The sequence below is a fragment of the Anser brachyrhynchus genome, assembly GCF_964034855.1.
Source record: "Anser brachyrhynchus genome assembly, chromosome: Z".
In the NCBI taxonomy this organism is placed as follows: Eukaryota; Metazoa; Chordata; class Aves; order Anseriformes; family Anatidae; genus Anser; species Anser brachyrhynchus.
The window spans coordinates 70,451,749-70,463,882 of record NC_137697.1 but is presented as its reverse complement, the minus strand read 5'-3'; positions in this window follow the sequence as shown (position 1 = coordinate 70,463,882).

Here is a 12,134-nt window from a genome sequence, read left to right as displayed (position 1 = left end):
TTTCGCCCTCACCCGTCATGGATGCTGCGCGGGAGGCCGCTTGCCCGCGCCTAAGATGGCCGCCGTTGCCATGGTGCTGCCGCCGCGCCTGAAGCCGGCGCCCGTGCCCTTAAGCAAAATGGCGTTCGCCGGCCCGCCCGCTGGTGGCGAGGGGGCGCTGGTCACCAAATTATTACTCCCGGTTCCCAAATGCTTCAAAGCTTGAAGTACTACCTAAACTAAAATTAAGATTTGGGGGTTAAACAGATCGTGTTTTAGATAGGCACTCAAACTGGTCTTTTAGCTGTTCTTTTATACAGCTCATTACCAGATACAATTTGGGGCGTGCCCTAAAATGGGATTTAAATGGGAAAATTATTTTAGCCAGCCAGATTATAGTGCTAATAAAGGGATGCTGTCCTTCGAGATACATGCATAATTTTGCACACAGCCTGCAAATTAGATGAAGATTGCCCTCCTCCCTTGTCCTCTTCTCCATTTTCACTCTGATCTTGAACAACTCTTGAAAGCCACATAACTTTCATCTGGGCACTCAGACACTTACCTCCTTTAGAAGAAATGTGCTGTTTTCCTTAGTGGTATTTATAGATTAACTGTCACATTCTTGTGAATTGTTATGCGCAGACAGTACAGCAGATGTGGGTGAGAATGCAAGCTTAAGTACTGGTGCTAAGGAAAGAGGAAGAGAGGGTGACTTAATAAATGAGAAACTTTTGTGAAGAAACTGGGAGAACTGAGTAATCCATTGTCAGTGAAGAGGAACAGCAGAGAATGTTCTGCAGCAATTTGTAATTTTCAGTCTGTTAGAGAAGTTGGAGGTAGAGTTGCTCCTTCCTGAAACTGGCAAATTCAGCCACAGTCCTTCATTTGCAATTTCTGTAAGAGGGTTAAGCACATAATTCACTCAAAACTACAGCTGCTTAACCACTGGAATGGCAGAGAGTTTCTTGGAAAGGGTGTGCACTTGTGTTTATATGAGCAGAGGGGGAGACCGATATGAAGAAACATGCCAGAAACCCAGAGATTAACTGAATAAATAACACTGTGTAAGGAACAGCCTACAGAGGGCAATTCTGAGCTCCTAGTGCCAGTGTGCTAAGGCTGTGACCACAAAAGGACTCCCAGAGTGACTGATTATCCCTACATAAGCAAGAGCTGCAGTCTTGTGCCCACAGTTGTGCTGAGGATACTCAAACCTGATGCCAGTTAATCTCTGTTCCAAATCAAAAGGACCCACAAAAGCCCCAATGCTGGCTCTCCCTCAAATTGCAATAGGAGTAGTGTATACCAAAATTTGGTATGAAAGTCTTAGAAATCGACTTAAAATACTTCTGCTTCAACCAGCCAAGATGCTGAGACAAAGTGTTGTGAATTATTCAAACTTTACTGAGATGTGTCTAGACAGGCAGTAGATAGATCGGTAAAATAATAAGCAAGAAAGATGTCATTTTAAGCAACTACTGTGAAAGAGATTAACTGCCCTAAAAGAGCTAACCAGAAGCCAAATTTAAATCGAGCAACACCCATGGCATAAACCATTATGTGGAAAAAGTTTCTTTTTGCGTCAGCACACATCAGCTTTTCATCTGCTAGGTTGTAAACTGGAAGCCCAGCAGTTACTTCATAACAACCCTAACAATTCTAACCCTAACAATTCTAACAAATAGAGGGTACAAAGCACAACCCTTAGTGTGTCCTGTGGTGGTTTACATGTGTGCTAGTAGGCTCAGAGCCTACTAGTTTGGGTCACATGTGCTCCGGAAAAGTAAGGGAAGTCTCAACAAGGAAAAGAAAAAAAAAAAAAAAAGAGGAACATGAACAGCATTGGGACATACTTCCAAATAGAAGTGCCAGATCCTGTCTTATGTTTGTGCAGATCTTAGGTTTCAAATGAAATGTAGTTCTTTCCTTGGAAAAAAACTGCAATCAATAAATAAATGGGATGTGGGGCTTAGGCAGATCTCACCAGCAGCTGCTCATTTCCTCATACACTGATTACACTCCAAGATTATTCCATCTTATTCTGCTATTTTGATCGTTAGATTTTGAAGCAGAAATAGAAACATCAGCGCATTAAAAGACATCCCTTTCTGATTGGCTGATTTGTGTAACAGCTACTTTCATGCTACCAAAGTGTGATAAACAATAAGAAAATTACCATCTTATGTTTTAAATATGACATTTAAAGCACAAAGCTTCATTCAGTCCTTGATCAAAATTGTTCCAGCATCCTATCTTGTTGCATCTCTTTAAGGATGTGCTTTAAAAATAGGACATTTTTTGTTTTTCTCTCACAAATGTTGACAAGCAACTAACATTGTTGCTGTGGGCATGAAATGAAATGAAAAGGTAATGATGCAGTGTGCTGTGCTGGGTTTACATTTTTAGGGACAGCAGTAGAAGTGTATTTAATAACATCATGGGTACTGTACCTGATATCCATCCAATGCAGAATGTGCATCAGATCACACAAAAATGTACCACTGTACAGCATCCTTGATGTATGCAACAATTACTTTTTATATAATTTAAGATGCTACAATTTTCTTAGAAAAGCTGAACAGAGAAAGTTAACACAACTGCAAGTTGGTAGTCAATGCACTTGGACTTACTAAGTGGGTTCTCGCTTTACTACAATAAGAATTTTTACTTTAAAAAAAAAAGTTGTTAGTTACAATTTATCTAAGTTTGTTCTACAGCATACAGCTCTAACACTAGAATTATGATGCATCTGGGACGGGATATACAAATGATATTTTACCTTGATTAAGGAATAAAAGTCCATTTTCAGCTAACTAGAACTGATTTGGACAGAAATGTAATTATACTCCGCACAGAATTTCTTACTTTTGTCTTGCAGACATTTTACTTCCCTAATTGTCTCCCTCCTGTAGAGAAGCACTTGGTGCTACAGCCTAAGTGGAGAATACAGGTATGAATACAGGAGGTGATTAGGTGGTTGTATTTGTGAAATACTGAGGTCTGTGAAGCCTTACTTACTTCCTGCTCCTGTTTAGTTACTCACAAGGATGGCCCTCTGTGTATTTTCCAGACATGAGTTCTCCATACGATCTAACTATATAGTTACAGCAGTAGCTTCTACACTGCTCAGTAAGTCATAAATACAATCGCCAATAGTAACACTAACACTGCTTGCTCATGCCACTCACTGGCGGTGCCTGAAGTACCGGACAACCCTGGAGCTACAAGGAGATAAATGCTGGAATCAGATCAATTAAAAGTTGGAGGAGAAGTGCACATTGCTCTCCCTCTCCACCCAAAGCATCCTGGCAGGCAATCTGAAGAAATAAGTAATGAGAATCTCCAGTCAGTAACGCAGGCTGAGCAGACTTGACAGAGATTACTAGCTATTGCCTTGCTGTCTCATTGCCTGGTTGCAGTAGTGATAGTGAGAGAGAAAAAAGGCCCAGCAAATGGAACAGGAGTGTGTTTTCTTTCTATTCTTGTTGCTGGCCAGCATACCCCCTTAATTTTCTGTCTGTGTGTGAAAGGATCCTATGTGAATATGAGTTGGGAAACAGTGTTGTGAACAGTTTCCTCAAAATAAACTTAGGTGTACTATCCATACTAACAGATGTGCTTAAATTTTAAAGAGCTGCTGTTCAGAAATTGATTTATAGCTTGGTGAGTTCTATACTGTTGCCTTGTGAAATTGGGAAAAGAAAATAAGATTTATCTGAAAATACTCATCAGCAGATAAATTTACAGAATAAGCTCTAGAAAAATCAGTCATAGCTTTATACAAGCAAATGGAGCTCTAGTTAACATGTTAACCTTCTTAGTCTAGATGAGTTATTCATGTGTCATTCATGGACTTTTATGTCCCTTTTCAAGTACGGCCAGTGCCATAGTTGGGTTCCCAGGACATGTCTAAACTTAAACATTCAAGAAAATCAATATGAATTAATTAAAAATATGAGATAAATTTGAACTTTTTACTCTCTGTGCTTCATCCTGTACAGACACTATCATTTAGAATGGAAAACGCTTAAATTTTACTTTGCTGCTTTCACTTCTAAAAACCTTTCAGCTAAACTGAAATAAAACTGCTTACATTTCAAATAATGCTGTCCCTTAGAGATTTGACTCAGTTCAAAAGTAGCCATATTTCAATACAATTTGCCTCAGAGTCCTTATGTAGTTAAATCTGTGTGTCAGTGTTACACAAATTTTCCAGCTACACATGCAGTTTATCTCACCCCTACAGCAGACCTTTGGTTCTAGAAGTGCAAACCTAAACATTTGCCATGAATACATATATATATATATATATATAACTTGTGCTCAGTGCTTTCTCACACAGGCATAGAATTTGTTAGTGAAATATGCCCAGCGACCATTCAAAAAAACTTGATTCCAGTTTGCAAGGGAAAATTAAAATCTTTCCAGAAGTCTATGTGAGACAATTCCCATCTGATCCTCAGTTTGGAAATCTTGTGTCTTGCCACTTCACCCCATTCTCTCTTTTTGCATTACGAAGGGTAACACTGTTCCAGACTGTTCTCCTGTGTTACAATGCACAGCAAGTAAATGAAAGGCAGTGTGTTCTAACAGACAGCTTGGAGAGCTGCGTGGTTCCAATTCCAAGTTAAAACCTTTGTCCCTGTCTTTTGAAATACTCAGTTGTGGACTGCAAGAGTCAGAATGTTGGAGCAAGATAGCTAGGAAGTTGGATCACTAGAGCATCACACTTGAGCTGATAAGATCCATATCTCTAAGTGTGATCACACCTGTAGTCCTTCTGAAATTCTGCCATCATTTAACACGTTAGCTTATGTCAATATATATATATATATTTTTGCTATAAACAGCCCCACCTAATGATTTGATCAGAGAAGCAAAGGAAGAATAGAAGAGCTCTGTGTGTGTGTGTGTGATATGCAGTAGCCTCTAAAAAGAAATGGGTTACGTTTGGCAATAATTGTGTTTCTGTCATCTTCAGATGTGTACAGTGTAGGTACAAGAGCTTACACTAATGGTGTATTATAGTATATCTTCAAGATGAGTTAGTTATAGAAATAAGCCTGAAAAGTCTGAAATGCACTTATTTATAAAAGGCTGCACAGAGTGAAGGCTTGGGATGTACTCGAAGTGCGCTGAGTCCTAAGTAGGTAACCAAATGTACAGACCATGGTGAAAAGAAGATCAGAAGATTCCAGCCCTTTCAGAGAACGTTAATGTACCCTAGACAGCTAAGCCAGCATGAATTCATCTGCTTTGGAGCTGTATTTCATCTCACTATTGTTGTCTAAAGTCAAACACAATAGCCTGGACAATGTGAGCTTGCTGCCTCCAGTATACAACAAAGGACTTTGAATTCTTTTTGTCCCCAGTGATCAATAGTGGGTCTAAAAGGAAAACAGAGAAAGCCACTGTATGTAATTTGGTTTTCATCAATACTGTATTTCTATTGAAAACAGTGATCAAAAATGTTTGCTGCTTCCTACAAAGCAGATTGTAAGTAGGAAATATTTATTGATTTACTTTGTGATTATTTTTTTTCTTTAAGTAAGAGGCAAAGAAGAAAATGATTTAAAGAGTTAGCTTTAGAAGCAAGCAGCAGATATGTACAAGAAGATACCTATTGTGAAGGTACGGGAATAGCTGGATAATTATTATCATCTGCTAACTAAATGTAAATGAATAATAGTCACCACACTGAAGACGTTCACAACCTTTACAACTGACCAGGTTATACACATACTGGTACAACGTGTAGTGCTAAACATACCATTCATTCCTTCTTTGGATTTTTCCTGACGACATTAGGCTTACAAAATCTCTCTCTCTCTTTCTCTCTCTCTCTCTCTATTCCTTCCTTCCCTGCTTCTTTTCCTCCCTCCTTTTCTCCCTGCTTCCCTTCCTTCCTCTCTCTCTGTCCATCTGGTCCATCTCTCTTTTTCTTGTCTTTTCACAGCTATCTCCCTGACCATAATACATTTTGAATACATTTGTCGAATTTCATTGCAGCTGGCTGAAGGAGGTAAGTTTCACATGGAAGTTTGCTGCTTTATACCTCACGCAGACCCACATCTCTGTCCTGCTGAACAAAAGCCTTCAGAATACCCTGAAGAGGTGCCTGTACGGATAATCAGCACATGAAGCTCAAAATCAACTGGAGCTAAGTGTGCATACACGCACACACACACTGTTGCCTATGGCAGAAACATGAAAAAGCAGGGCTTGCTGTGTGGGAGGAAAGCTGAAGAATGCAAGCTCAGGGGGGACAAGGAACATGAGACAGGAGCTGAGGGCATTTCTGAAAGTGATGCACAGGCCACAAATGACACATCCATCATAAACCAGGGTTCTCAGTTCAGCTACCCCCAAGGCCATGAATTTCTGCTCTTTTTCTGCACATTCTATAAAAAGCAAGAGCTGTACCTGATCTCAAGCAAACCAAATAAAATAATAATTCAATTCCCTTGCACAAATGCTTGGTGCTGTGAGAGCCGTTACAGTGGCCAGCTGGATGGCACAGAGAAGACTCCTCTGGCAACAGAAAATACTTGTATCTGCATGGCTTCCCTGCTCCAAGACAATTCTCACTGTAGGCCTTTTTGCCAATTAAAACTTGAAGGATTGTCCTGTTGTTGCAGAAGATGAGTAGTTTCAGAAGTAACTATTTGTGCGCATTTCAGGTTGCATTTAGGTTACTGTGGGAGCGTTCACGTCCCCAGAGGTTCATTTCTGCTCTCCGGGCCCCTCCATGTCGTGCTGACATAATCATTTGGCAGGGTGGGCTGACGAGAAAAAGATACAGGTAACAAATAATCCACCAGAACAAAAGGTTTATTTTTCAGCCAGACCACTCTCCCTTATGCTAGCAGGCATCAGGGGACAGACAACACTATGAAAAGGATGAGCAGTCAGAGATGACAGACTTCATTAGAACATGCTACTGACCCAAAATTACTGGTGACTTTTCTCCTTCAGTCTTTCAGATCTAGCAGGAGCTGTTTTACAGGAATAAGCCTTTAAGGGTGGATTTTTTTTTTCCCCAAAAGCAGGCAACTGAGCAAGCTAGCAGCAGAGAAGACTATAAAGAAAGGCTCCACACACGAATAAAATTACCTAAACATTTATCCCTGAAGAAAAGGCCTTGTGGCCCGTTCCTGTTAATTTGCTACTGCCAAATTGTTCTGCTAGCTGAAACCCCATCTGAAATGTAATACTGGGTGCAATGTGACATGTGTTTCTGCTGATGTCACTCAATAGCTCTCCCACACACATGCTGTCACAGGAAGAAATAAATATTTTTTTGTTTCTCACAAATTCTGCAGTTCTCGTCCTGCTAAGAGCACATTAATGGTCTTCCCAGGGATGTATAACTCTCTTTCTCACCCTCCTACTCTCGCGTGCCCTTTTGCCTCTGTTCTGTGCTAGGATCTGTCATGTTTCCAGTGCACCAACAGTTGGAGGCCTGATGACATCTAAGTGGAAGGTGAAGTATGAATCACTGTCATTAAAGAGTGTCAGGCAAAGAAAGAGGTGGGGATAAAAGAAGGATTTGGGAAAACAATCTGAAAAATGTCTTCTATTGTCCTTCCTTGCTATTTCACGTATTAACATGCATCTGGGCAAGTGCCTCACATTTCGCTGGCAGAGCAAGTCACTACAGCAACCAAAGCCTGATGCTACGATACTCGTAGTACGAGCATTACTGTACCTTTGGCTTTTTGCCCCTTCACCCACATGGTCTCCACAATAAAAAGCCTTTCAGCTTTTGCCAGCCATTTGAAGCGAGGCCCATAGGCACCCCTAACCAAACTGCTTATTAGGGGGAACGAAATAAGCTGATTAATTAAATAAAACTAACAAAAAAGTACATCGCGCTAGAAGCATCTGACCAGAGGACTGAGCTCCAGCAAAATGCAAGCTGTGCTTAACTAAGGAGCCAATGTGACAGTGAAGGACAGAAAACTTCCTCGGTGGCACGTTTGGGGTGTCTGCAGCTATTTCCAGCATCACGGGCACAACGTGAAGGCTGCGCACAACGGGACCGCAGAGGGAAGCGGGAAGCGATGCCATGCTGCCTCCTCTCCTATCCATTTTTTTTTTTTTCTTCTTTTTTCTCCCCTCTCCCTCGAAGCCAGGCAGCCTGACTCGGCCAAAAGCCTGGGCGAGGGGCCGGAGGCTCGAAGAACGAGGAGGAAGCGAGAAGGGGACCCGTGCTGCGCCGCACGGGCGGCGGCCGTGCCGCAGAGGCGGGGTCTCGGGGTCCGAGCTCCCCACCCGGCTCCCCGGGGCAGGGCTCCGGGCAGGTTTTGGGCAGCCGCAGAGGACGACGCAGCTCCGGCAGCGGCCAGGGTAACATTTATTTCCTCGCTTCTTGCGAGAGCAGCAGGAGGAGGGGGCCCCCGCTGCGGGGCAGCTCCCCCGGGCACTTCGGCTTTCCGTTCACACGCGTTGCTGCGCCGCTTCGCTTCGCCCCTCTCTCGTCCTTCCCCTCTTTCCGAGCATCTCTGTGCCGGCGCAGTCACATGTTTGGGCTCAGATGCCTTTAATCCCACCCTCACTTGCCCGAGAGGGAGGAGGAGAGGGAGGAAGGAATAAATAAATAAATAAAAAATAAAAAAGGAAAAAGAAATTGCGGGAGCGAAGTGAGCAACAAGCGGAGCGGCGGAGAGCGGGGCCGGACGGCTGCCCCGGGCGGGGGCAGGGTAATTAATGAATTAATTAATTGGTCGGTCCTCGTCACGATGCCTTTTGCTGCTGGAGGCGGGGGGGGGGGGGTTGTCGCGGAGGTGTCACCCCGCGCAAGTGCCGCGCATCCCTGGGGCAGCGCGCAGGGGGATGCGTGGCCGGCGGGGAGGGCTTGGGGTGTCCGGAGACCCCCAGAAAAGTGTCCTTCCCCCCCAGGGAAGGAGTGGGAGGGCACCAAAAAACCGGCACCGTGTTACGGAAACAACAAGAAAAAAAAAATAGCCAGCTTCCTTCCTGTGGTGGGTGTCAGCTAAAGGAGCCCTCGGCATAAGTTTATTTGGGGGCAAAAATCGGGGGGGGGGAGGGGTCGGGACGGGGCGCGCTGGGATGCCGTCGGTGCGTTTTGGTGCTGAGGGCAGGGAGCTGGGGGGGCTCTGCTCCGCTTATCCAACGCCCCATCCGCTGTGACCATCCCAGTAGGGTAACTGCTGTAATCCCAGTGCTTTGCGGGTCACCTTGTGCTGCCACCTGGCAGCTCTCCCTAAAGGAAAGGGGGGCAGCTAGGGAGACTAAGGGCTGAAGCCACTGGCACCTTTTTAGGTGCATAGGTTTTGAAAGAAATGTGCAGCCGAGCTGACGGTGCAGCAAAACGTGAAGTCACACCAGTGTGAACTGCAGGTTCAGAGGCTTGCTTGCTCTCATGCAGCTGCTCAGAAAACCACTTCGTGTACACCCAATGGCTGCCATAAAGACACACCAGGTTCAGCAAGCACAAAAAACAACTACCCTCCTGCCCGTGTGAAATGTGCTGCTTTCTGGTCAGCCCAACAAGGGCAGTACTAATTATATAACAGAATATTTTCCAGCTTCTGTATTTAGCCCATTTTCTTCCTGTGGGGATCAGACACAGCACTTTCCAGAACCGGGACATCACACTTAACGGGCCTTTCAGGAAAAGCAGCCTGTTTCATACATGGGGAGGGCAGGAGGGAAATGCCAAATCCCTCGGTGTCAAGTGAATACAGAGGAAAAGGCTGTAGTATTTTTAACATTAGTAGATGGTGTCTCCCTAAAGAGAGAAGAGTTGTTTATCAGAATGACTAAACAGTTTTGCTTTCAAACACCGATCAGAATCAAAATGTCGTGGTAGTCACCTGGTACAGTTTTGCATTTTCATTGTTACACAGATGTGTCCCAACAGGAAACATACAGCCTTATCAGCAAAGGCCTTTGCTCGCAGAAGTAGTGTCACATTTCCTTATTACCGGGTTTTTATTCTTTGCAGTCATAAATGAAGAACAGTAAAGCTGCAACGTTCTCTGAGTGGTGCAGCCACCACCACATCCATTTGCTTTTATTTTCCCCGTCTGTGTCCGTACACCCACACCCCCAGCCCTGCCCAAATCCCAGGTACTTGGGGATCTGTCTATCCGTCTAACTGGCATGTTGCTCTTCCAGGCACTGTGAAATGTGGCTGCTTTCCTAGCAAGCCCCAGGGGCGCAACTGCACGTAGAAATTGCACAGAAAAGCTGTGGGGGATGAGCTATTGCACAATGGCTGCGGTGGGATATCTCATTCCTGCCCCTTCTGTAATAGCTCCTGCTGGACAGACTTCTCCAGGACTGAGAATTCTCCTTGCTGATCTGTTCAGGTTGTTTTCATTTGCATGGAGTTGCTGTTACTTCAGAATGCCATATTTAGTAGCTGCTTTTTCAATAGTTACCTTAGATAACTTACCTGTGTGGGTTACCAATGTGATTAAAATATAAAATACCCGTTGTGCGTGACAACAAAACCAAACTGATCTCTTACATTTCTGGGAAAAACAGATTCTCTCCTGCCTTTTATATGTGTAGGCTGAGGACCCACTATGGTAGAAATCGCCTCTTGTTGTATTTGTGTTCAGTGTCTTGCATGCAGAGGCCCTGGTCTCATTTTAATAAAAGACTGTGACATACAATGAGTTAAAATAAAAAATACCTGTAGCACCTCTGGTGACTCAAATAATATTTAGCTTTGAGATTCCAAGAACTGATAGCAAAAGGTAATAGCTGGTGCCATTATTAGCAGCACCTTTGTTTAATACCATTTCTTTTTTAACAAATAGGGATGTAAATTTTGTGATAAAGCACAAGTGGGCTGAAACCAAAAGCCATGTCTCAGATTTTGGAGGGTGCCAGGCAGATCTCTGTGACAAAATGCAACAGTTTTTATGCAGATTATCAAATTCTGTAACAATGTGGGGGTTTTGTTTGTTTGTTTGTTTTGTTTCATTTTGTTTTACCTCTGTCACCGAAGAAAATGTAAATTTAGATGGATACAGATTGCATAATTATTTTTAAAGCCACATAAACATTTGGTGCCATCTTCTAAAATACAGTTCCTCACAAAACCCCTTGCCACAAACCTCTGTGTGAAGCTATTATTTTGCAGAACTCGCTTCTCCAGACTGCTTTTCACTCCCACTTGCTCTTAATACTGACTGATTTTGCTGCTCAATAGCAACAGGGGAATACATTGCTTTCCTGTGACTGCACAGCACCGAGGTGGCCAGCTGAAAGTCGGCAGATGTTGAAAATGGGCACTCTTCAGCTTTGTGTGGCAAAGGAAAATTAATGTAACTAAGAAGGAAGAGAAAAGCTGGGGAAATAGTTAATTAAAATACATTCAGTTCATAGCCTGGTTCACTGATGTTCCACAGTTTTACTATCTTAATTCAAGGAATATGGAGAAAGTGTTTTCCAGCTGCCATACCCACGTACCTTGTCTTGTAGTTCAGGAGCTTCTAAACTGAAGTCCTCCTATTTCCAGGGATTTCTGAACAACTTGTGAAGTTAACTACAATTAGTAGAGAAGAGCCAGCCAGCCTATCAGCAAATATACCTTCAAGATGGAATTCCAGAGTTTCTGAGGTTTACCAAGAGGATAGAGTTACAAACCACTGCCTGCAGATCAGTGTATATATATATATATATATGTGTATATATATGTATGTATATGTATATATATAAAAAATGCTTAAATTCCAGCTTTCTGGACCAAAGAAGTTTTACTGTTCCTTGGCAGGTTGTGGGGAATGGCAGATCAGAACACACTGCTGTGCCCTTGATTTCTGCCTCTCATGCCATGTAACTCCTGCAGAGGACCACATCCAAACCCTTTCCACCTTCCTAACCACCCCTCTTACTCTTCCAGCTACCACTAATATGTTAGACCAAAACAGTGTTATGCCTTTAGTACATAGACAAAAAAAAATAAAAAGTTTTCAGAGAGAACAGAGAAGTCACATGTATCACCAGTAAGCATGCTCTTTGCCATAGCAAGGAGCATTTTAGATGAAAGCTTAATGAAACAGCCTGGCTTATTTGACATCCATTGTGTTAAAGAAAGAAAGGCAAGCAGAACCTTTAATGACTTCCATAGCAAATGGCTGCTTCATTATAAATTTGTTTGTTACTGGCTATTA